The following is a 27,005-nucleotide window of genomic DNA, read 5'->3' on the forward strand; positions in this document are numbered from 1 at the left end:
GTGGGGACTTGAACCTGCTTGCCTCTGGGTCAGGAAACAGACCCGGCCTGCAGGGTACTTCTCTCTTGCTGTGCAGGTAAAGGAGGTGCGAACAAATATGTGGGTGTTTGAACACAAGGGAACAGTTCCAGCGGGAAGGATGGATGAATGTGGGAAAGATGGATGAATCAGAACATGGATGTGTTTGCTAATAAAGGTCCTGACAGTGCTTTGTTGGTGGCAGTCAGTCTGCCTGTGGAAAACAACCTCTGTTACGCAGTACGTCCTCCTCCTGAGCAGGAGGGTGCTGTCCTTCCCCTGCCCTCTCTGCCTTGGGCTCGGAAAGACAAGCCTTCATGCTTCAAGGCTCATGTAGCTGGGCAAAAGGCAGTTTGCTTGTTTGTGGCTGGAAGAGGATGTTGCCAAAATTCTGCAAAGTTTTTGAAATACCAAAAAAAAAAAAAAAAATCCAAAAGGCTGGAAAATTTTCTTGTGCCAAGCGTTGCTAGGAAGCACAGTGCATGTGAGGTGCTAGATACACCTAGGAAGATTTCTGGGCCATCTAGGTAGTCAAGACTGGTAAAATATTCAAAAGTACCTATGCTGAGGTGGTGGGGAGTGCTTGATTTTTTTTTCAGTTGCCTGTTGGCCTTCTGTGCTTTCTGTGTGGATCTGAAAAATGCAAGGCAGGTGCTTGTGTCCACCCCCAGGGCTGGTGTGTGAAGGGGTGGCAGTGATAGGCCTGGGTATGTAGGTTTGGGGGGGTTGCAGGTATTTGGTTGTAAGGACTGCGACAGCAGATGCCTAGAGAGGAAGGCTTTGCTTCTGGTGCTCACCAGGGACCTCAGCAGGCAACAGTGTCTGGGTTGGAAGGCTCAATCCAGCCTGGGTTCAGCTCCCTTGCTCTTCTCCCCTTTCTCAAGCCAGCTGCAGGTGAGGGACTTCCACCTCCATGTTGGCCTCCCCTTTTCTCTTGGCTTGTTGCAAAGAAAAGCTCCTCAAGCACTCCATCTTGCTTCTCCCCCAAGCCACCATTAGGCAGAATATTTTCTACCTTTGCTAGTCTAATCTGTAACTTTTTATCAGTCCCCTAATAATAAATAAAAAAAAAAAAGGTTACTCATGGCAGTGAGCACAGTTTACAGTAAACAGCTTTTGCTTTAAATGCTTTGTTGAACAAGAATCAACTTAATTACATGCTTAAAGAGAAACATATGCATATGTGCTCTGTTGAATCACTCCTTGTGCTGGTGATGGGTACAGGTTCAAGCCCTTAGTTGGTTTTCCAAATACTGATAGAATAGGGAGGCATGTACCAGAAGCAAAATCCCTACATGGTTTTGGGAAACTTTGTTGTATAAAGGTATGACTGGGGAAAAAAAAAAAAAAAAAAAAAAAAAAAAGGGAAAAGGCATTATAAGATTACTGCTTTATCCTTTTCATGAAAGGATAGATTAAAGTGTGTGAATTAAAAATCATTAAAGATTAATAAAGAAGAGAGGCAACAGGAATCATTTTAATTTCCTTCCTTACCATATAAAATGATAGCCTTAGGGTAGAATGAGAAAAATGTAGAACATATGAATAGCAATGTAGCCGTCAGGGCTATACTATTTTTGCCTCCCTTGACACGAATACATAGCTAACAAAAACATTGTTGAAGTACAAGTGCTCACCCTGGAAATAATTTACCCATTAGCTAGCGTAACCTACAAAATATGAAGCAGCGGTGGGGTGGGTTGTCTTTACCCAACGTGCCAGAAGAGTTTGAGCTACCTGAACGTTTTATTTATTGCAATCTTAAATGCTTGCATCATATTAATCCCTTTAATGGCATCAGGAATAGATTTGGCTTGCTGTCCTGACACAATGTGTTCATGTGTGCCTAAAGAAAGGTAGAACTGGCTGGAGCTTGGTGTAATGTTGTTTGGGGGGCCAGAGGGGGCTGTGCAGCAGAGAGCTCCTGTTGGAGGTGTGAGATAAGAGCATGTTTCGCCGTGCCTTTGAATTGCTGTGTTCTGTTGCACAGAGAAAAGGACAGCTAAGACCTGGTGGAGGAAGGAGAAGCAGAGCCAACTGACTGCTGTCTCTGTCTTCAATGAAATCCACCCGGCAAGCAGAAAGTAAATGGGGTGGTGGTGGTGGTGGTTGCTGTGCTGAGCGCTCTCTTCAGTGGCAGCCCTCTCTGCTTTGGTAGATTGAAGTCACTTTGGTTTTGTGCATATCACGATGAGAAACAGCTTTCTTGATGCAGACCTTATACTCCGTTTGCTGTGTAAGTGCTTACTTCCTGTAGGCTAATTGTATGATTCAGAGTCATTAGCATTTATGTCGCTGCGTTGCTGTAGTGCTCTCAGGCCTGTGCTCTGTGACTGTCTGTACATGTATTTCCTAGCCCGTCGTGATATATCCGAGTTTATGATTGCTAATGAACACAGAAGGCCAATCGCAAAGCAGAGCAGATGGACACCTAATCAGACTTAATGTCACAAATGCAGTGACCTTGCAGTTACCTATTATTCATTTCTGCCAGGACTGGTCCTGAAGTGAAGCCTGCTTCTTAATCTGGACTCTTAAAGCTGCTCCTTGTCTACCTGCAGCAAATGCTCCAGCATCACCAGGCTGGTCACACCAGCGCTTGCTCAAGTCCCGAGCTGTTACAAGATGATGACAGGTTTTGCCTAAGAAAGTGCCTGCTCTTGCACTATACCAGTCTTCCGTTTTTTATTGTTACTGTGCCACACAGAAAACCACTTACTGTCTCAAAATTTTAAAATCTTCCTTGAACACCTGCCACCATGTCGTCTCTTTGACAGGTGCTATGTATTCTTGTGGTTGCTTTTAGATTTAGTACCTGTACTCTTTCTAAAACATAGAAAAGTCCCACCAAGTGCCTGTCATGTTCACTGAAATCATCCTTTGCTTCTCCCCTTTGCTTTTCTCCTTCATACAGAAAACCATTTAGATCTGTGCCTGAGCCCTCATTAAGTTGCCAGGACTTGTAGAGAAGTTGAATTTTAATGTTCTGCTGAGCAACTGGGAAAGTCAGGCGCCCAGAAGGAACTATGACCTTGCCTGTTCCTTTGGATCTACCCAATGTTTGGAATTTTTATTCCCCAAATAGCTCATTATTAAAAAAGGGGGGTGCGTGGGGGAGGCTGCGTGGCTTATTATGTACAGCTTTTCAAAAAAGAAACATACCCAAATTTGCCTGTTGGTCTCTGGGGAGCAGACAGGTCTCCGTTCCTATCATGCTTTCCAGCAGACTCATAAGAATGCTCTTGAAGTTCCTCTTCGTTCAGGCCTGTGCAGTGTCTGTTGTTGCATATGGGAACAAATGGGTTTTCCAGTTGATCGTCCCAGATCTGTGAGGTCCTGCCTTTTCTCTGCTGCAAAAACTTGACTATTTTCCCCGTTGAAAGAGTCAGTCATCAGAAGAAGTAATTGCTCATTACTGCAGAGGGGAGGGGGGCAGTAATGTGGCATCAATTATTTAATGTGCTGCTGATCTATTAATGTTGCCCTTAGTGGGTGCATTACTGAAAGAAAAGACGAGGCACTTAAATTCCGTTCTAGGTCTCTATTTTATATTTGCTGGTTTTCATGAAGTTATAAATTAGGTTGTTAACTAACTGATTTATGGGATATGCTTATTGTGCCAGTAATTTTCTGCATCAGTTGTAAATTACCTTCTTTTATTTTGCCATCTGCATAATTATATTTTACCCTTTTGCCTGTGTGCGTAATTTGTTACCCTGACAACCTTTATCATTCTAAAATTTTTTGTGGGTTTTGTCAATTTTTCTCATGTGAATATGATACTGAAAAAATAGATATCTACCCAAGTGATAGGAAATTGTAAGTGACAGCACCGTCTAAGGCTAAAATTAATTAACATGCCTGAACAAAATAAATGAAAAAATTGTTTTGTTACTGCACAAAACTATATGTAAAGTAGCCTTTTTACAAAGTAGAGTTAATAGGAAAAATCAGCACTTATTTTTTAATAGATTTACCCATGTCAATGACTTATGGAAATGTGGGCAACTGTAGCTATTGTTGCATTAGCTGGTTGAGTAGTAGCACTCCCACAGATCATCTCTTGAATACAGAAATATCCCTGAGAATCTCCAGGCTGGTACACAACAGTTTTTCAGGGTTGTGCTATAATTCAAATGTGGTGAGGGACATTTATTCTCATTTACATTAAGAAGCTTTTTTTTTTCTCTGCAACTACTAGACAGTCCACTGTAAGGATGGAAGGATAGATACTTGTCACTGTAGATCTCTCTATTTAGAAATGTCTATACATAGTTAGAATTAGTTCGAAATAGTTAAAAACACCTTTGTTGTTGTCTGTCTTCCAGTAATATTGTATATGATGTAACTTTCCTAATATTAGTCTTAAATTACATGTAAGGGTGTTTATTTATACTTCTGAACTTAAAATCAGTGCTCTGTCAGGCTTTGACACATAGAAGCTCCATGGATATGACTTAAGGAAATGGGCAATGATAGATGCAGGAGAGGTGACATACAATACAATATCCTAGGACGAAAATAAAAAGAAGATGTTTAAAACCTGATGTACTTTGTAGATTTTTTTTTTTCTTGGCATCAAGTTACAGCACCTGACACAGAGAATGAAAGGTAGTATGTATAAGAAAAGATATCTTAAATACTGATTATGTTTTTTTATTTCTTAATTATGCTACATCAAGTGGAATTTTAAAATAACTTATTCTTGAAAATTTCATTTTGTTGGAGAGAACTATTTAATTTATGGCCCTGTTTCTAAATATAAATACAGTTTGTCTTTTTGTAGAGATTGTGCTGGTATGCATTCATAAGGTGATAGATTCTGTGGGGTTTTCTTCATTTCTTCTGATGGATGGATATTGGGTGGCTGGCTATTGCTAGTTCTTTTCCAGTTAGTTATTTTAATAGGATTTTGGCTCAAACCTTCCATAAACTGGAGACATAATGTCATTGCATGATATTTCAGTGAGACAAAGTTATGCCAGCATCTTCAGAAGCAATCACACGATTTCGGCTTTCAGATATACCGAGATGGCAGCGAGTGTATAGCCTCCAGGCTTTACAAAATGCTCGGCATCTGCTAGTTTCTTAATTTTAAAGCTCAGGTAGCATTTTCCAAGCTGACACTTGCAAAGGATGACCTCATTTATTCACTCTGGCTCAAGTCAAATTCCAGTACCTCTCAATGGGCTTCACCATGCCAAAGTGGTCATGGCACCAAGGAACTGCTGGCACCAGCTTTTCTGAACTTTCCCCCAGCTCCTGGTAGGTCTGCTGAGCCTGGGTGGTGCCCATGACCTGGCTGACAGACCTGGCTCCTGGAGCACCGGGAAGCACCAGCCCTTGCCTGCCCCATCCTGTGCTCTGTGCTGCTGCTCGCCAGGAAAGAGCCAAGTCCTCGGTCTGTACGAGCAGGTATCGAGAAGTATTCATGGCCTTGTATATTCATGGCACCTGAGACAGCTGCCAGACACAAAGTGCCTGAACGAGTTTAGGAAGCACTAAATATGGTCTAGTAAGAGTAGCATCAACATGCATTTTGAAGGTCTGTACGGGGCCTGTTTGTATACATAACAGACATACATCAAACGCTTCTGCTGCTCAGGGTGGATTTACTGCAGGCTATGGTTTCCTGCGCTCAGAAGGAAAGGCTCACTCACCAGTCTGTGATAAGAATGTGTAAGCCATGCTTGACTTCAAAATCGTGATTTATTCCTTAGGTAGTAACTCATCTTCCATATACCTAGTTGATACTATGTTCAAGATTGAATCTGATGATTTTTTAAAAATCAAGATTCATAATTGCACTGCAGTTTCTACAGATTCTTGCAAATTCAGTAAATTGATTACTTTATTCTGTTAATTCTAACAGTTTAATTGGGTTGGAGGGCATACTTGTAGTTAGAATAATGTCTGCATTTCACTTAGATATTGTTTTGGTTAAGCATTTGTATGGTTTTCTTATGTTAAAGATTGGCTTATGTTTAATGGTGCATATTCCTGCTTTGTTGCCTTTTGGTTTTGTGTAATGATAATAATAACAGGTCACAATATTGTAGCTCGTTTCTTATACTCAGCAGTGTGGATCCCAAATCTCTAATGTGGAGGAAAACACGTTAGGCTTGATCTAAAATCTTTGCCAGTTACCTGTAATTATTTTGACTGCAAGTAGTCCTTTATTCCTCAACCTTCCTTGGTCTTAGGCTATTTATCGCTTTAAAATACTACAACTTATTTCATTCTCTTTTTTCCTCCTGTCTCATGTAAAGTTTTTAAGTGTAACAGATTTAAGTGTAACAGATTTACAGCTCAACATGTTTTTTAGCAAACGCCAACAATGCATTTTGGAATCACCGTAGTGCATTAGCAATTTGAAAAATTGGCAAAGTACTGGGCTGGGAGCTACGTGGGTTGAGGGTATTCACTTAGCTGGAAGGAAGGGCAGGATGCATTTTAGCAGTATTCCATAAACTGTAGAAGGCCTATCTATTTTTTTTTTTTTTCTTTCAGACCCTCTATGAGCCCTGAGTTTATAATCTATTAGTTAGAGGTGAGAGAAGGAAAAAACACTGAGCCTCTCTGTTTTAATCGTCTTCTTGAGTGCACTGAAATACAGGCCCATTCTTTAAAGAGACCACACAGTGCTAGTCTGGTAGATCTTGTTTAGTGAAGTTGTAGAGATTAAATGAAGCAAACAAGGAAACAAGAGTCACCTTCCTCTGCTGGTCATTGGGCAGGTGGTTACAGCAACATTCCCAGGAGGTCAGAATTCACTTGCCAGAGCTGATAATGAAACAATTATGAAGTTATCAAGAAAAAAAAAATACAGCAGACAGAATTAGCATGGAATAGCCTCATGCATTTCCTTCACCTCGTGAAAAATCTCTGTAAATTCTCTTGTCTTAGATGAGATTTAGCTGGTTGGTTTTTATTATAATAATTTCACTGAACTTTGAGCTGCCTCTTATTAAACAGGACTACATGTGGGTAAAATGAAGAGCAAACAGCAAGGTATGAAAGCCATATAGTTCTATTTGTGTGCCCAAGAAGAAAATAATTCCTTCAATTGATAAAGTGTTTGAATTTAAGTTTACAGTTAGGAGTAAATATGATAGATTTTTGTAACACTGAGATCTAAACAAGATCTTTATAGAAAGAAAATTAATTTCTGAGGAGCAGCTAGGTGTTCTTATACAAGGACCATGCTCTGGTGGTTTCAGCTTCAGTTTCCTTGTTCTGTAAGAGACTGTGGAGTATTTCCCATCTGGATTTTAGTTGTCCCACTGAGTGTTCTCTTTAAAGGACATACACTGTGTATATGAAGTAGTCCAGCTCTCACCAAAAATAGGCAGGGACTTTTGTGTTACTGTTTTAAGTGCTGTTTGTTTGTTTGTTTGTTTGTTTTTTAAAAAAGTGGAATGCGGGTGATCCTAAAAGCTTAGCTTTATACAGCAGCTGCTGTACAAAATAGTTTTATCACAGCTATGGAAACGTCTTTTCCTTAATGGAAAGATGATGTGTAAGTATTGGATTTTCAAAGTAACCATTAAAGCGGTGGATGTTAGCAGCAATTACAGCATTAAAAGATTTAGATGAATCTTGGGTTTAAACATTTTGATAATTATTACTGATGTGAATAAAAGTGAAATGAGTTCGTGTGGTTTGAGGAGTACAGGCATTTGCAAGATCTGAAACTAGGTGGAACTGCCTGAGTTCGTAATTGCATTTTAGGTAGAACACTTAAATGCATAATAAAGTAAATAATTCCTCCGAGAGCTGTTTATCAAATCGTCAATGTTTTTTCATTGTGCTGATTTCATGAGCTTCCATTGGTCTGTGCTGTTAAACACAATCCTGATGCAGGTGTAAAGATCCTCTTTGAATGAAGGCTTCTTACCTTACTCTTCAGAGAGTTTTTGACTATTCAGCTTCACATTGCCTTTTAATGCCATGGCTTGTGGATTTCAACATAAGTAAATTATTATTGACTTCACAAGCAAAATAATCACTAATGAGGACAGATAATAGATTGAAGAACCAGAACTTCGATTAAAAAAAAAAAAGGTAATGATATGCACAAACTAGAAATAATTTGGACCAGGGAGCAGCACATACAATGCCAGGATCCTCTGGCATTAAGCAAGTGGGAGCACCATGCAGTTGGAAGTGCCACATGCTTTGTGCCGCTGCGTTGTGGGCATGTTTGCTTGCCCGTGTGTTAGCAGCTGCTGAGAAGTTACTCACCTAGAAAGTGCTGACAGCGTGGTCACGCCAATTTTTAGGGTTGGCCAGAGGGAACTTAGTGAGTGTGTTTACATGAACTTCTCAAGATCTCTCTGATCAGAGCTAAAATTGCCTCCTGATTTATTGGAGCTGATGGCCCTTAAGCAAAGACCATTAGTTTGCTGAAAGACTCCCATTTGACATAAGTGGGCTCTAGATCAGGCTTCATATCATTAAACAGCTATATTTCCTGATTCTTGGAGATGAATGCACTGGATTCTTGAAATGATACTTGAATTAAGCATTATGAGCCTGATGTAGGAAGTAATGGGTGATATTCTGTAATGTAAGTTATAAGGGAAATTGGAATAGAAGATGATAATGGTTCCAGAGGGCCCCAGTGGTTATTAATCTTGTCGTCCCTCTTCCCTCTGTCACCTCCCTGGATCAGAAAGTGGTGTTGAGGCAGAGACCACAATGCTGGGACAAATACCAATAACTTTGTAATCAGCTTGGTGAACTCATGTCTGCTGTGATTTTTTTGAAAGGTAGCTAGCTGACTGGTCCCTGTCAGCAATGTGCAGCTAACATCATATTTATGCAGAAAAAAACACCACTACATACATAAAGAAAAAAAAACAAAACAAAACAAAAACACAACAGTATCAATAGCAACAGCAACAAGAAGAAACACTTTTAAAGTCTTAAAGCCTGTTGTAAAATAATTTGAAAAATGCTTAGATAAAAAAAGCACACATAATATACAAAATGATTATGTGCTTGCTCTAGCAATGTGAATATAAGAGTTTTGTCATAAAATGGAGTTTATAGCGAAGAAGTCTTTGTATATAAAAATGTCTTTTTCCCTCCAGAGGTTGAGGTAGATCATGCTTTCTCATGGACTTCATAGTTTGAAATATTCAATTTGAAGAAAAAGAAAAATAAAAAAATTCAGATGACACTTGAACTGCATAGAGCTACTTGGAAAGATGCCAGATTTTGCTTCTCTCATTTTGCAGAAAATGAAAAGAGAAGAAAAATTGTGCTGGCTCAAGTGACCGAAGGCTGGAGTTGTGCTAAGCGATGCTGAACTGGGTTATCCCTGCCTGTCTTCTGCCCTCCTGAAGGCTGAGCCCGCTCTGATCACTTGTCTTATTTGTGTGTGGTGGCAAAGTGGATGTGCAGGAGATTTCTACTGTTCACAGTTACGGATGGGAGCACTATATTAATTCTCCTTAGCATTTATAAAATGCTGAGCATATATAAGATCTCCTTAGCATTCTTCTCAGCCTTCCTGCTTCTCATGTTAGTGCTTTCATACAGTGCCCACCCCATTGGTGACATGGCTACAAGTCTTGGAGGTGGCCTTCCATGAGCTGCAAAGAGGCCTGGGGGTCGCTTGTCTCTTGGACAGAGCAGGAAGAGAAGGCAGGATAGAGTGTAATAAATCCTAGTAGCTTTAGTTTCCCTTCCACGCGTGTCTCCCCATTTTTCCCTCTGCAGATTTATCATGTGCACTCTGTTCAGTATCAGAGAATGGGCAGAAACCAGAGAGGAATCTTGACTGATTTGCAAAATGAGAGTGGAGGCAATATATTTTTCATGTACAAGTTAGTTTTTGTGTACTTCTTCCTTTTTTTCACTCTTAGCCTTAAAACAAGGACATCTCTAAAAGGTTAATCTTGTCAGTTAACTTGATGGTAGAGAGTCTTTCCCGAGTAGGAATTCTAATCTTGCATTCTGCGCATGAATAACAAAGGCTGTAGTACAGGGAAAATTAGAGGTGAACTCGTTTTCCTTTATTCCTGATTATAGAGTTCAGTGCTTGCATTGCTCCCTTTGCTGAAAGAACCCTGTAATCACCCTCTGAACTTCCTTTTTATGCTCACCCACTACTCAATTAAGAATTCATTAGACTGCACACCTGCAGTGCCTTTACCCTGAACTGTAGTTTTTAACCCCCTGTGTCTACATAATTATAATACAGCCTGTGGATTGCTTGACTTCAGCCAAGTAAAAATCACAGTGAAATTTATGAAGATAAAACTTCTGTGTTGTTTCAAGCCAGTTCATAAGCAGGAAGTGATAGGTTTTTTGGTGAGCACTGAGGACTGGAAGTAAGATTTACTCTGACTTTCTGAGTATGTAGGACAGCTGAGGGCACTAAATGATGAATAGCGAATAACCAGAGTGCAGCGATGCTCCCATTAGAGTGGGGAAGATGGAGTGGAGGCTTGGGGAGCTGCTCCGCTATTTATGTTGGATGTAACCTGCAAGGTGATCTTGTTCCTGCCTTTTTCTTGAGCATTGCTTCTCAGCCTCTGAGCTCACCTGGTGAGTCTTGGTGGGAATGTTTTGATTCTGAAACTTTTTGGAGCATCTGTTGCACGTAGCAAGACTTTAGACCTTTTTTTTATGGTATTTTGTTTTGGTGTTTTGTTAAAAACACCAAGTTTTTCATGGTGTTTGGTGTTTTGTCTCTTTGTTCCCTAAAGAGAGCATGGCCTGTATGCTGTTAGTCCTCAGCTATGTTCAAGGAGTACTGTAGATATACAGGATTGACTGGGAAAGCAGCTGTACTTTGTAACTCTGTGTTTTTTCCACCCATAAGTTTCCGTAATTTGCTAACGATTACTTAGGGTTTGCTAGGGCGGCAAAGAGGCGATGAGAACAGTGAACCTACAGATTTGAACAATATAACTCAGTGCTGAATGATGCTTGCATGTGAGCCCTAGGACTTGAGATTTCTTGTTTTTACATACTTCTTAAATGTGTGTCATTCTGAGTCTAGCATTAATGCAGGCAGAGCAAGGTTTCACAATGGTTTGTTTTCAAAGCTCTTTGCTTCTTGCTGTTGTAAGATCTTAATGGTAAAGGAGCTACATGAAATACCTGCTTTGCTTTAATAAAGGTTTAGCATCTTAAGAATGATTTTTACAGCGTGCTTTATGCACTTTGTTTTTCTGCCTACACTGAATAAATTTTATGTGGCACTGCCAGAGCCTCATTTGAGTGTGTCTCCTCCTCTAGAATTGTAAATGACAGCAAAAGATGAGGGGCAGCAGGAGGGCAGGAAGAAAAAGGAGGTGACTGTGGGTGCTTAGTATTTAGTAAGAGACAACAGAGACAGCCCTGAAGCAGTGGAAAGACAAGGAATCCCAGGAGGGAAGGTGTAGGTGTTACAGAAACAGGGGGAAAACGAAGGAGAAAGGAAGAGGTGGTAGCAGCAGCTCAGGAGAGTAAGTGAGGGAGTTCAGTCCCGTGTGACACAGAATATTGCCATTCTTTTCTTGGGAGGTGTAGCTACAAACAGGCTGACAACCCCACAGCAAATGAGGTGTGGAAACTCCCGAGGACTGCTAAATGCTCAGCAAACTTCCCAATAACGCTCCTCCTAGAAATAGCAGAAACGTTCAAAAAAAAAAAAGCAGAGGGACAACATCTCGTTGCCTGCTACTGAGTGAACGTCACCTGCTGTTGGAGGGCAGGGATGCCTCGTTCTGTGGCCTAAGATTGCTGCTGGAGGTGCTTCCAGTGCTTTCCCTTACAGAAGATACCTATGCTGCAGATATTTGTGGTGTAGAATAATAATCACCTCTCCCACTACAAACCCCACACGGACTCTAACTTTCACTGAGCGTACCAGGTAATGCGTGGATCCCCCTGGAGTACTGATGGCACGACAAATGGCTACCAGGAGCTCTGAAACCTGGCTATTTCACATGTTTTGTTTGGGAGAAAAAACGACTTTATGTTCAGCATAAAGCTATGAGAAAGAAGACAGCAGGAAAAAAAATCAGCCTAATGTTCTGGGCTAAATGAGCTTTTATCAAGGACATGAGCAAATGCATAATTGTCATTTTGATTGCAGTTCACAGTCAGAAAAAAATTGTGTGCTTGTTGGGTTTGATCTTGAACACCTGTTAGCAGGAGGGATTCCTGTCTGCTGAAGCTGAAAACTCCTTCCCAAAAGGGAGATCTTTTCAGATGTAGTAAGTGCTTCCCCAGGCTATTGCAGGAGCTTGCAAACTCCAAAGTATCAAAGGGAATCCTAACAAATCGGAGCAAATTTGTGAAGTGTGGCACTAACATGCAGCACTGAGCAGCAAGGGAATCCAGACAGCCAGCAGGAGACCACCCAGAGCTGTACAAGAGATGGGAGAAAGGAGACTGTACAAAAAACAAGACCAGAATGGAAAGCTACTTTTTTTTTTTTTTTTTGCATTTTATACCCCAGATCGTGATCAAAGAGAATGAAAGTAGATATAGCTGACGTATTTTCTATATGTTTATATTAGATTTAAATATAGATGATATTATTACACACATTGCAGGGTCGGCATTGCTAGTGGCATGGATTTGGGAAGAGTCACAGGGCTTTGGACCATAAATGAGTTATGTACATTCTCTTGAATGAAGTGCTGTGAATCTTGTTGCATTTTCCAGCCATGGAAAATTTGCCAACAGCTGGTAGAACTACCTGAAGATCACTGTTCAGTCATGTAGCAGTGTATTTGCCATTGTTCTCTTTTTTCTCCTTTGGCTATTAATTCCACTGACTCAGTCGAGTATTTGTTGAAATAAAGCTCTCCTGGGGTGGCACAGTTGCCTTGTAGCGTGGACAACATGGAGCAGAATGAATGCAACTTACAGAAATAATAACTACAAAATAACCAATGACTTGAAAAGATAAGTGACTTGTGCAAAAACTTGAAAGCACTCTAAAAGTAGCCTAAGCCAATTTTCTCTGCCTACTCAAAATGCCAAAGCTTTTAAGTATGTTATTTTTGAATCCTTCTAATGCTAAATATATATTCCCTGTTTCTTTGGCTTTGTAGGGAAATTAATAATGTTAGTTCGGGCTCTGGGATAGAGATTAAGAGGGAGAAGTTCAAGAGGCATGACTAAACCATGTGATAGGACATCAGGTTAGCAGAGAAGTTTACGGACACCTGCTCTGTTTCGTAATGCTTTTCTTTGCAAATCTGTCACACTAAGGGATTGCACAAGCTCGTGGAAGATGTTACTGAAAGTGTCCTACTTTTTTTTCTTTTACAATCAGTAGTAAATAAATTATTTTCTCTGGGACACCTAAGAGTTACTGAGTAGTGTTTTATACCAATATTAAAGATGTTTTTATTTGTAAGCACATTTGTGATACTGTTAACCCAGGTTCACTTGGAACATTCAGAGTTGCATTAGAAGCTAAGCTAACTGAGATGCTGGCATCCAGGAAGGATTTTTATTGTGCACTAAAAACAAAAACAAACCAACCAACCAAACAAACAAACAAAAAAATAAATTGAAATACATCTTCTTAATGTTGTCTGAGGAGGTATGATTATCAGATCTACATCTTTACACAAGTATTTTGGTCACATTGAGCAATATTTATGCCATGATACAACAGCTGTGTTCATTGGCATGCTCTGAATGTAGTCTTCGGTGATTGTGATTCTTGTTTGCTCAGCTTTCTCCTTAGTGGATGATGCTATTTATCCTCACACTAAAAATTCAAGTTGGCTTTGTATCACTCAGTGTGACGTTTTGATATTTTCTCCTGAGATGTAACTAACAATGAGATAATTCAGGAAAAGCAAAACGTAGGATGTTGCTTGGTAAACAGAATGTGCTTGGAAATGCCAAGTGAAGACTGCCCGTGATTTCTTTGTTGTGCCTCTCTGTATGACAGAGTCCTGCATCTTCTTCCTGCACAGCTGCTGCCCTGTTCACCTCTCCTACCGAGCAGCAGTCACAGTAGCTCTTCGCTATTTTGATTTAGTTGGAAAGGAGTTCTCGTTCTATTTACATTAAACCTCTGCTCAGATATGGAACAGGTATTGTCCTCCCTAAATTATTGCCTACCTTAATTGTCTGTCTGCTTGGTGGCAGCCAAATTCAACAGGCACAGATGTTTACACTGGTTTCAGCTGAACCTCTTCAAAATTGGTTCATAGAACAAATCTGTAATCAATGCAAAAAAGGAGAAACTATTTTATGAAAACTGACTGCATGTTGAATTTATGCATAGTACACAATTATAACACAACTCTTAAAACATTAAAAAGAAATATCAATGTTAGTGTTTTGAATTCAGTGGTAGAATTACTTTGTCCTTAAAAAGCCTTGGCAAGGGCTGCCTCCCACAGAGACTGAGTAATAGCTAGCTTCGAAAAAGGATTAACATATGTGGTATTTCATGGAGTGGGGCCTAATCCTGGCTGTGACTTTCAGGTTCCACCAAAGTTCAAATGCTAAAGAAGATGGGAAGTGAATCATAAATCTCCTGAGGTAACATCAAAATTGCTGTAGTTACAGGAATGTTTTGAAAGGACAAATAAGGCTGGCTAATATTGAAATGCACTTTACGTTGTAAGTTAACATAACTTCTTAATTGTGCTCATAAAAGGTGCAGCATAACAAATGAGTTATTAAGGTCCCAGAAGCAGCTGTTGTCTGAGAACAATCAGGTTCTAACTGCTACTTATGATGCTGTTTTCAGGACTAACTGGAGGCTTTTACAGCTCCAGGCATTATGAAACTTTCTGAGCTGATGCTGAAGCTGTGTGCGCCTGTGCTGTGTTTAGTCCTAAGTGTAGTTGTGCTGTGTGAGATGTCTCTCTGCTTCCTCCTCAGAAAGGTCAATGAAATCTGCAAGGGCAGTGTGGCTGCTGCTGGGGAAAGCCTTCTTGCTGCTCTTGCCTGGGACACATCCCTGGAGGGACTGGGGCAAACAGCAGCCAACTGAAGGATTCAACTGCTTCAGGAGCAACAATTCACATTCTCGCCAAATTCTGAAAAATACTGGACCAAAAACCAAACTGACCACTGGTATAACGAGGTACAGCCACAGCACCATGACTAGAGGCTTGTGGGGAATTTAACTCTGTGTATTTGTGTACAGACAGCATAAGCTTTAACAGGACACAAGTGCATGATAGAGCAGGATTTATGCTTATAGTTGTGCAGGCAAAAGTAATAGAATTGGTGCGTGCAGTCTTTGGTCATTTGATCAATTGCTGATTTTGTTTCTTGCTTTTAGCTCTGTTTTGGTTGAATGCAGAGTAAGTCACATGAATCCCATCATTACTTCTCGTATTTCAGAATATGGCAGAAATCTTATCTGAATGTAGAGATTAAAGGTTCAGTTCAGCTGATTTGCAACTGTGCAGTCTTCAGAAAGGCTCTAGTCAAGAGCTAAACTTATTACTATATTTTTACAATTTAATCTTTTATCTATTTTTCTGTAATATGAGATTATTAATGGATTTCACCCCAAAAGTTATCATAATACTGCAAAAATGATTGACACTTTTGAGCATCAGCCTGTGCTTATGAAAAGCTTTTGCAGCTTATTTAAGTCAAAGTTCATATGCTACTTTGATCTGAATGCCTCTTCCTGGATTTGTATAAACACATGCAAGTAGAGGACCTTTTTCCTTCATTCAAAATGCGATTTTTCTGTTTTTCATCCAAGACCATTCTTCTTACAAGGAACCCTTTAAAAAACTTGCATCAAAGGTCAATAATTGTAGGTAAAAACTTTAGGTCAATAATTGTAGGTAAAAACTTTATCTGAAACGATTACAGCAAAAACAAAAGAAGTTAAAGATGGTGTTTAGTGTTTTTTTTTTCTTCCTTTTTTTTTTTTGGGGGGGGGGGAGGGAACTTGGAAATTCTTCTTTCACCTTAAGTTTCCCAGCACTCACTATTCTAAATATTAATTGCTCTGCTGTACTCCATCACTGTGGAGAAGTGTGAAGCTATGCCAGGCTCTTCAATAGCCTGTATTTTGCTGTGATGCACTCCTCCTCTTTCTGAATGCAGATTAATGACCATGTATCTTCTGCTTGCATGTAGGTACATCACCAGGTTATAAAATCAGCACCCATTGAAGGCCAGTCACTAAACAAGAGCCCCAGTACGTGATTAGTCAGAATGCAGCTTGTCCACATTGCATCTTTTACTTAGTCTCTAAGCCTTGTGTCACTCACAGATACTTCTTGGGGTGTAACGCTGAACTGTAAGCTGGAGTGTTTTCTTTCAACAAGGTGAGTGGCAAACCCTGAAAAGTCCTCCTGGCAGAAGTCGAAGATGTTAACTGTTCAGTTTCATACGAACCAAAATTATCAGTCTTAAAATGTGCATGTGGGAATTTGTGTTCCCTGCACGTGCTGTAATAACTAGGTAGGATGGTGAGCAAATTTGAGGCGTCGTAGGGCAGAAGAGCAACACTGCAGGAACTGAAGAGTGTTAAGCTGCTATCCAGCAGCCTCTTGAATTGAGGATCAGTCCAGCAGTCAAGGGCTGGTTGGGGTTGTTAGTCACGGATCTCCAGCCCCGTTTGTCTCATCAGCAAGTCCTGAGCAGCATACAGATGCCTCTGGTATGGTGTGTGTATGCCTAGCAAGAAATCAGTCTGTCTGCTGTGTCCCAGCTGATACAAGGCACAGAAGAAAGCTGACAGCTGGACGGGAGGGCTGTGTTTCTCCTTCTGGATGGAAGGGAGCAGCTCCTTTGGGCATGAGCTTGTGTGCCCCAGCAGGGTGTGTAGGGCCTGACTGGATGGTGTAAAAAAACAAAACTACAATTTATAATTTGATAAACTCCCACGTATGTCCCTTACTTTACACTGAAAATTACAAGGGCAACTAATACATACATGCAAAATCCATTTAAATGCTGTAATCACAGGTATGCTTTATGGTGTGCTTCCTCATGTGTGTGCTACCTGACTGTGACCTAAATTTACTCTTCCACCTTCCACATAATTAATGAAATGACTAAGTACAAAGTCAAGTCATATTACTGAACAGCATGTGTTGTTATTAACATGTTATCCCATCTGCATAATGAAATTAGATGGCTTTAGAATATTTAGGCTTTTTATTTTAGATGTCATTGTGTCTTTAATTATTAACTAAAAAAAAAAAGTTACAAGAATAATGTGTATGAACTTTTGGAATGATTGATTTATATTTAAAAGCCAGAGCAAATTAAGTAGCTCATACTGATGGGATCTGGCGCCAGTGAAGGACAATAATGGTTTTAAGGCTCATTTTTTCAGCCTTAAGCTCATTTCTAGGTCTGATGTCAAAGTACAAACTAAAAGCTTAAGGTATAGGATACACGTGCCTTGTATCAGACTCACAGAAGTTCCTGCATGCAGATGATTGAGACGAGGTGAAGAATGCCCACAGGCATCCTGAGAGCTTTGTGGAGTTGAGCTGGTCTCTGAGATCAAGCGTCTGAAGGGAAACTAGCAGAGTCCAAAGCCTCCCTAGTCACTCATTCTTACCTGAAGGCTGAACAAAGATATGTATGGATTAATTAGCACTACTTTATTGTTTTTTCCAGAATAAGTAAACTAGAAGGAAATTGTTGTGTTTCAGTTCAACATCTGGTTTGCATTTAGCAGCCTATGTGTCTGCTCTCTTCTCCTGGTATAAATTACATTTTTTTTTCCTAAGTTTGCAAGTTGCAGTTGAGAAAAATCATCTGCATACCTCTAATATACTCTAAGGGATGAAGAAAGCAGCAATGCAAATTAAACCAAGAGAATTCTTTAAAATTAGCTTATAGTGAAAAAGATAAGTTACCACTAAGTCAACCTAAAATGTCAAAGTACAACTGCTTTTTGATAGATGGGGCTTTAGCTTTCATCGGAATTATTCAGAGCTCAGACGATGCATCGCAATTTAATTTTCAAGAGCAAATAGGTTTTAAAGTTAGAATGAAAGGTGTTTAAATAGTTACTACTACTACAAAGATTGGGAAAATATCTACAGTATCAGAGAGAAGTAACTTTTCCAACCATAATTTCTACTGAACTTCGAGGAGCTGTACTTGTATTTTGAATAGTGGATTGTGCTAAGTAAAGCTGCCAGCTCCACAAACTCCTCATGACTTTGAAGATCAAATAGTGAACCAAAAAACGGATATTGACACCGAAGAGGAAACTGAGCTGTCTGAGATGCTGAATCTTACTGAATAGCAATGAACTTAACAATTTTATTTTTTATTTTTTATTTTTTTAAATTCAGGAATTTACTGAATGTCTTTTAATTCAGTTTTATCAAGGTGTGGTCTAAATCTGCTGATGTACAGCTGATTTGGAATATCTTAGTATTTTCATCTGTTTTATTCTGTCTGAGTGTGCCTGCTTTAGGTGTGTGGTGCATAGGATGCTGCCAAATGTTGTCTCCTGTGCTTGGTGTCACAGTACTACTGAGGTGCTCCAGGGCTGAAAATCACACAGAATCGTGTGTCTCTTTTCCACAGAGCAAGTATTGTGCTGCCCTTGGTGAAGTTTCAGGATGCAGCCCCTGCTAAGGCAGAGGGAAGCTTTTAATGTGCTTGGAGCAGTAGGCAGAAGAGGTTTGGGATGGAAGAGACTTCTAGGAAACTTCTGAGAAACTTCTGCAGCTCATGCAGGGAAACTGAGAAGCTGCTGAGGCAAGGAGGCAACAGACCTAGCCAAACCTTAAAGGTGCTGAGGAAGAAAGCTTCCTAAGGACCACAGAAAAAATAAAATCATGCAGTTTGCTGCAAGCCTTAAGGCCAGAGCTGTTAAAACTACAAAGCAAGAGCCCATCCTGGTAAAGTCAACTCCAAAGCACTGTTCAGTCAGGGCTCCATCACACCGAGGTAAGGCGCAGCTCTCACTTCTCTGCTGCACTTACACAGTAGAGAGCCAGCCTGTGCTCTGAATGGATGCATACTACTGTGTCTGGTCGGGACTGAAAACTCAATTTGGAGCTGAGAAATCTCTGTCAGTGATAGATTTTTTTTTTATCATTATTATTATTAAAATCAGTAACTTTCCTTAAAGGTCACATCTCAGTAGAAAAATGCTTAGATAAATTGGTGCATTTGCAAGAAAAATCTTTCAGAAGTTCTCATTCAGCTTTACTTCTGTTCCATATAGTGTAGGAGGGTGTACTTTTTTTTTTTAAAGACAACGTTTTTGTATTCAAGGCTGGTGAAATTAATAGTCCTTCAACTGTTGTACCTTAAGATTTGTTCTGGTTTTTACAGGTAGCTATTTTAAAAGCTTGAAATCCATTAAATATGGAAGGAACAGCTGCTATAGCAAATGTACCCCTTGATGAAAGCAGCATAAAACCCGAGGAGGTCTGGAAACGGAGAAGTTACCTTACTTTGAGGTGTTGCAGACCCAGTAGGAGAACCCCAAGCAGATGCCATTAACAACCTGTTCAGAAAAAAAGAGGCCATAAAAGGTGTCTTTATGAAAAGGTTCAGGCATATGTTTTCAAAAGCAAAAATTAGAAAGTGAGATTGAGTGTTGCACTTGCTTATGGTGGAGGAGAGAAAGAAAAACTATTATTAGCAAAGGTCTTGGCTGGAACTGGAGCTTGATCTTCTCAAACAAGTTTCCCTACGCAGGTGAGCTTCCGAAGCCTGTAGTCGCAGTGTGTGAAATGCACGGCGCTCAGGATGCTCCTTTTCTCCACCCGAAATCTATTATCGGAGTCAGACAATTAAGTGTAAGCAAAATGCAGAAACAACAGAATTGCCAACTGCCTGTCTTTTATTATTCATTTATATGAACTGGAACGTTACTCTGCTTGGAAGGCTAATATCTTTTGCAGTGAAGTCTAACTAGTGTTCTTTTCGTTACCTCTTGGCCTCAGCAAATATTGCACGTCTGAACTTTGCTTGTGTTTTGCTTGAAGAATAAACATAAAAGCTTACCCCTCTGCATTAGCTTATAAATGACAACAGCTCCTAAACAAAGAGCTCCTTTGACAGCCATGGGAATCTCAGATGGGGGAAAGGTCTACTTTCATGTCTTCTAGAGGCAGTTGTGCAGCATCCGATCCTTTTTTTTTCTGTTCTAGCTTGACTGAGACATTCCATTATTCTGATGTATTTCTGATGCTTATAGCACTGGGACATCTGAACGTGCCGGGCAGCCTGCTGTAGTGGGCAGAGGCTTGGAACTAGATGGGCTTTAAAGTCCCTTCCAACCCAAACCACTCTGGGATTCTGTGATGGATGCCTTTACGTATAGAATATCAGTTCTTGTGCTTTTTATAAAACACACTAGAAGCAAAAATGAGGAAGAAATGAATGGTAGCAACAGCACAAAGGGATGTGAATCATTGCTTTACTCTCTTTTTTCCTTTAAAATGGCATCTCATTCAACCTGGATAGGGGTGAGTGGACTTCATATGGATCACCATAAAATTTTTCAACTGCGATGCCTCAGTGTTTCTCCGTAGGTACACACTAGCTTGTATTAATCACTGGAGACTGACATAATAGCTCTATTTAGCATTTTCCAAAGTTTTAAATGGAAAGGATGCCTTTCATTGGCACTTGACTTATGCTCTTGTATGAAGTATTTAAAAACGGGTCCAGGGAGGTTGCCTTTCCCACCCTAGGCCGCAAGAAGCTTGTGTGGTAATGTGAAACCTGTCAAGTGATACACTAACACCAGTACTGTGATTGAAATGAGATTTTGTGAAATAATCTAATTACTGCAAGAGACGTGGAAATCATCATTTTCTCAGAATCGTTGTTTTGTTTTAAAAGACATGTGTATAAACATTTCTGTGTTCGTTTAAAGAAAAAAAAAACACAACAAAATCACTGTTAACTGATCATTGTTTCCTCTTAAATTAAAAGAAAAGAGGAAAAAAATAATGACACTGTGGAAAGGTTGCTGTGGAAACAAGCAAAGGAACAGTGAAAAACAACTTTGAGGTAATAGGTCAAGAAATGTAGACTGAAAATCTGATATGTTAATTATAACCAAAGAAATTTAGGGGCAGTTTTTTTTTGGTTGTTGTTGTTGTTCTGTGGAAAAGCTCAAGATGAAATAAAGTGTCCGCTGTGTTAAATGCATACACTTTCTATAAATCTGTAGATGGATTTATGCCAAGGAAGGAAAATTGGTGGACAGAATAATTCTGTAATTGGGAAGAAATAAAGAAACGACGTTGCGGTTGCAAGGATTTACTGGAGTGAAGGAAACAGTTTGTTTTCTTACTGCTCACAGCGTGTGCTCTGCAAAGAGGTATTGATTTGCGTGGTCAAGTACACCAGCAAATGTGTAAGGATTGCCTCATGGAAAAAATGCTTTCCGTGCTGGTGTATCTGCTCTCTGCAGGTTATTGAATGGGATGTCTGGGAGCAGAAAATGTCATTGTGGCTCCCAGAGATGAGATTCTGTACAGCGATGATATGTGGTGGCAAAGCTGAAATCTGTATCAGGTTTTTCATCAGGATATATCATGCGCTCATTTTTTTATATGTCGGTTGATGTGCCATAGCAAGACTACCAATAGGAATGGTAGAAGAGAAGACTCAGGCTATTCATAACGCTTCTGCTCCAGCAGAGCCACCTGAGAGCTGCAAGCACGAGTGCTCGTGTGGCAGGATTTATGACCCGGTGCGCACTCTGTTATTGTTTTGTGCCTTTTTTTGAAGAGCAGAGTGGCCATAAAGCGGCTCAAAGCATCCAGAGGATATTGCTGAACCTGCTGTCAAGTTTTAATTTTGGATCTTGGTCATGTTGTATTTTGCAGCATTTTCGAAGTCTTGTTGGAGGTTCTGGGGATGGAACAGAACTGTCCCGTGGGAAGACTCGTCCCAGGGAAGTGCAGTATGGTGGCACAAAGGAAGGAGACCACTTGTTTCCCCACTGAACATCTGATTCAGTTATCAGTTGTTACTATGTCTGTAGACAGAGAAACCTGACAGTTAATTAACATGTTATTATGTGTCCTGGATTGAAAACAAAACACAAACCAACCCAAAGGTGCAGGCAGAGATGCGCATATTACTCTAATTACTGCTCCCAGGAGCGTGATCCGTACAGGCTGAGACTCAAGGATGGCTCCAGGCAGTCAGGTGGCAGAACACAAGTGAAACTGGGACGAATTTCACTTTATACGATTAGGAAGACTTCTGTTCGGAGAGGAGATGCATTAATGAAATTTGGAGTTCTGAGGTGGACTTGTTCTAGGCAGTTGTTAAAAGCCTGCACGCAAAATCCTCTACCAGCAGCCCTGTGCACCAGGCTCTGTTGCAGCACAGACGCCGTTTTGGTAATGAGATGAGTCTTATTACGAGACTGAAATTAATTTCTCTTTGTTAAATTTATCTGTGTAGAGCAGTTATAAAATTGCTTACAGCAATCAAGATCCTGGTAGCTTGCCAGCTTTTTAACAGATAAGCAGTTTTGAAATAATTATTTTCCAATAGTGTCATTGAAGTTGAGAACATTTTTGTTCCTCCTACTCTTTCAGCTTTCTTTTTAATTAAATACGGGGGGGATGTGTTTCTAGAAATGTGTAATGAACAGGCTGTGAATACCAAGTGTGAATATTGTACTTCTTTCTCCTTTCAAATGATCCCATGAGACATTGCAACACTTAGTACAACTTCTGTACTGTTCTGTTTTATAAAATGTATTTTTACTGATGTTTAAGGTATGCTGTAACACATATTGATAGTGCTATTAAGTAAATTTCTCCGTGCGTGATGTAAAAACTTACACGCATCTTTGTATTTAGCTGGCAAAGAACATCTGTGCTGTAAAGTTATGCAGAAGTTGAAATTATGGAAAAATAATTAATGGACATGTTAAAATGCCTTTCACACCTCTAATCGAGATACTTCTACCTAAATGCAAAGTTCCTGTGGAAAGAAAAGGGAATGTAAGGAGCACACTTGGCTCACCGTGGGGTTATCCTGTGGTTTTTAAACCAGTGTCCCAGCTCAGTTGCTGTGTGGGGGTTGAGGCTCTTGGAGACTGCAAGGGCTGCTGGCTGGCCTCTGGCAGAGGTGGCGTGGCTGTGAGGGAGGAGACGAGGGGCTTCTTTCCCCTTGGCAGACCTTACAATGTCCGAAAAGGGTCGTGTCTGCCTCCCTGCAGGGGAAGCAACATCAGGGATGCTTTCAAAGGCAAAGGCACGAGTGTTTCTCCGGTGGAGAAAGCTGTTCCCCGAGCATGGACAGAGCAGGGCTACGTGCATGACAGCTCGCTGCTGCTGTTGGTTAGGCAGAGAGTACTTGTTGCTCTGGAGGGAGAGAAGGAGGGAAAAAAAAAGAGTGATTAAGATATTTCAGATATTGTATGCCGGCAGGTCTGTGGTACGTGTTCTGCAGACCAGCAGGAGGTGTGATCAGACTGCAGATCACTTGTTTATAATTATGAGAGCGCAGTCACTGCAAATTAAAACATCGCTCAAATCTCCAGGCTGCTATGTCTTCAGTTGGATACACACCTACTCTATTCTTTGCTTTTTTTTTCCCCTCTGTGTGAACAAAAGAGAAATATTGATAAGTTAGAGAAATGACATGGGCAGACTGTCAGTTTCTAAACTTACTAACTACCTAAAATATATCCCCAAAGTCATTACTAGAAGGGTTTTATGAGAGCAATAGAATTGCAGGGAATGTATAATACTGATCAATGAAACTGTGTTGGAAACAAAGCAAATCAAATGAATTTACTGTCTTCTCTTTCACCTTTTCTGTAGTTAAAAATGCTTTTGGAATACTTGCAGTGCAGTAGCTTTCAGAAGCGATGACAAAGTATGGCAGTGAACAAAATATGAATAGAAAGAAAAATGATTTAGGTATTTTATTACTGATGCAGATACAGGGAAACAGCTTATCTTTGTCTTTTCCATTTTGTTGACAGAGACAGCAAGGACAGGCTTCTTTACCTAATGGCCCTAGAACCATTTTGGGCTTGATTCAAAATACATGTAAGTTATTTGTAAGAAAAATGTCTTTGTGATCTTTAACCATATTATCAAAAATTAACATTATTTTTCAAATAAGAAGTCTATGAAGACACAGACTGGGCAAAAATATGAAATGGACCAGAGAAGTCAGAGCAAGAATCAGCCAACCTGCAGTGTTTTTTGACCACCTCTGAACAGGTTGGTAAATTTCTTGATGTTTTTTCCATTGTTTGATTAAAGCCGGGCACACCTGGGGGTCCCTGACTCTGTGTGTGCGCGCACGCTTCTTCTGCCTTGGTGCTCCTTAAGCTAAGGAATCAGATCTACGCTGTATCCTTTAAAAAGCACCCTTAACCTGAAACACAAACTTCAGAGCACCAGATTAGAAACTTCAAAGCCATCCCTGATTTTTTTTTGTTTTCCTGTGTTCAGGTCTGCCTTTGGCATTTAGTTGTCATTCCCCCCTTGCAGAACGGCCGTTCTAAAAGTGGCACATCTCCCCTTTCTCAAGGGGAACTGACTTGTATTGAGATGATCCTGAACAGCTTTGCGGCCAGATGACAACACATCTTTCCCACTGACACTCTTCAGTCCCTCTATTGCTAGTCTCAGCAGATATACATTGTAGTGAAACAGCTGTAAAGAATAAACTGTACGCTGACTCTTAATGCATTTCATTTATAGAGGTGCCTTTTTTTTGTCTGTTTGTGATTACAGGCCTTGTAATTTTACAGCTGACATGAAATTACGATCTCCGTGCTGTGGCAAAGGATAAGAAAGGAGGGAGGAGGTACAGGAAAGCAATGAGAAGAGAAACGTGAAAAAACAGTCCCTGGCTTTGCCTTCTGTGCAGCTTCTCAGGTGTTGAGAGGGTTTTCTCAATGACAGCAGGGGGGTGGTGCTGGCAACCGCAGGATGCCTTTCCACTGAAAGGGGCTGGGCAAGGAAGAGCAGCCCTGGGAAGAGGCGGGCAGTGGAGGGGGGTTGTGTGGAGCTGGGAGACGTCAGGGGCATTAATGAGAGGTGGGTGCTGGTGGGCAGTCTGCTGAGCTCTCAGGGCTTGGGGCTCAAGAAACGTGGCACAAAAAAAGGGCAGCACAGAAAGCAGAGCAGGACTTGGTAGATGTGAGCAGATAACTGCAGTGATGACAGCACATTATCCGAGTAAATTAGGCTTCAGAAATTGGCCGTTGAAAAACAAATTTCCAGGCATGTGAGAGCGGTATTAAGATAGGAGATAGAGCAGTGTAGGGCTGCATCTAAAAAATCCCCTGGCTCCAGCAGTGTTGGTGAACTGGCAAAGTGCAATATGAGAGAAGCTGCATGGGGGTCACCTTGGGGGCTTGCAAGAGCCTCCAGCCCTGGTGTGTTCTCCTAGTTGCCTTGGCTTGAGAAGTTAGCAGAAGTGCTAAGGCTACAAGATACCCAGTTGCTGGCAGGCTGCGTCTCTTTGTTGGTCACTTCATTAAGCAGAGCAATAAAAACAAGCGCAGACGTAAGCAGTAAGGCTTTGGCCTGACCGTAAGACTTTCTCAGCTGTAAGAATAATCGCAGAAGAGCAGACTAAGGGAAATATTTTTGCTTAATAAGTTACAGCAACTCATCAGTCACATATCATACAACACACAATTTTATAAACTGTTGCACTTTGAGTGGATATAAATGGATTGTAACTGATAAGCCATAAAAAATTAATAGTTACTTTAAGATTTTTAATGGAATAAAAAACACTGCAGTAATGAAAAAGTTGACATTTTAAAGATTGATAAAGCAACAGAATCATCAGAAAAATATATTAGCAGAACAGCTAGAGATGTACTCTTGCAGTATAACAGACATATCATCAGAAGATTGCAAATGTAACAGGATGAAGGTAACCTGAAGTCCTGGAAATTGAAATCGGGAGCAAGTGAATATATGTATATAAGAGATTGAAGGAAGAAAGTATTATCTGAAAATGCTTGGAGGCTAGTGCTTTGGCAGATTTGCATTTCTCGATGCTGTTGAGCTGGTCTTTAGCTTGTATGATAGTATTCAAAATCTTCTCACCACAGGCTTGCATGGTGAGAGTAAAGATCTGAACCTGTGCTGTTTCTTTGGGATTTGCTATTTAACGTATTTAATTGGCCATTTTCCATTCAAGTTAAATGGGAGTTTTATAAACCTCCAAGCTGTTCCATTTTCATGAATTCCGTCTTCCTCTGCCCTACAAGAAGGGTGTAACCATTTGCTCATGACAGAAAGAATCAAAGGAGAAGTCAAACAATGTATGGCCTAATCAATATCGGTAAGCGAATGTCACTGATTAATTGATTTACGTCCTCCAAGGAATTTTTCATTGCAACCTGTTACCATAATGAGTGGTCAGCAGAGCAGAACCGATCTAGACAGAAGATAAAGGCTTTTGGTAAAAACGAGCCCTTTTCAAATGTAAATGAAGAAAATACTGGAACAAATGGCTATTTTAGTCTTTCAGTAGATGCAACTTCCTTTCTAAATCAGCACTGGTATTTCCTTAAATTAAGAAATGCAGTAAACACTGGAATTATTGATGACGTTATATAACTGTACCATGGCTAGTTATCTTTATACCCCTCTAATTTTTAAGGACTTGTTTACTGAAGTCAACAGTAAAATCCTATTAATAATTAAATACTTAATTTTCTTTAAAGAGAAAAAATAAGATAAACACTCTATTTTCTTAGGTAATTCATGGTTATGAATTGAATGGCTCTGTTTAAAATCAATGTTAATAAATAATGCATAGCATTCTTTTTCAGCCACCCTATAAATATAAAGCTGATTGAAGAAAACAGAAAACATACTAAGGGAAATATATCTTCAGGCAGCGATAAGATTTCTGTGGGTATGTTCCAATTTATATGAAATTGATTTCACACTTGCACTGGTGAAAGCAGCTTTGTATCAATCAAACGAACAAACACAGGAGCAGGTGAGCACTTAAATAAAACTTTGCTCTTGCTCGGTTGCTGCTGAAGGCCCCTGTTTTAAGGGCCTGTCCGACACTCCTTTGCCACGCAT

At 40.2% G+C, this 27,005-nt stretch overlaps 1 long non-coding RNA gene across 1 annotated transcript in view; it reads left to right on the forward strand.

Moving 5' to 3' along the window:
* LOC311440068 overlaps window positions 1-27,005 on the forward strand; it is a 599,898-nt gene that overhangs the window by 102,057 nt on the left and 470,836 nt on the right. The window contains exons 9-14 of the long non-coding RNA XR_014695191.1: window positions 14,878-15,082; window positions 16,102-16,292; window positions 23,918-23,984; window positions 24,064-24,161; window positions 24,681-24,824; window positions 26,744-26,829. This is a non-coding gene — a long non-coding RNA (uncharacterized lncRNA). The remainder of the gene's footprint in view (window positions 1-14,877; window positions 15,083-16,101; window positions 16,293-23,917; window positions 23,985-24,063; window positions 24,162-24,680; window positions 24,825-26,743; window positions 26,830-27,005) is intronic.

This window comes from Aythya ferina (genome assembly GCF_964211825.1).
Source record: "Aythya ferina genome assembly, chromosome: 7".
Classification (NCBI taxonomy): Eukaryota; Metazoa; Chordata; class Aves; order Anseriformes; family Anatidae; genus Aythya; species Aythya ferina.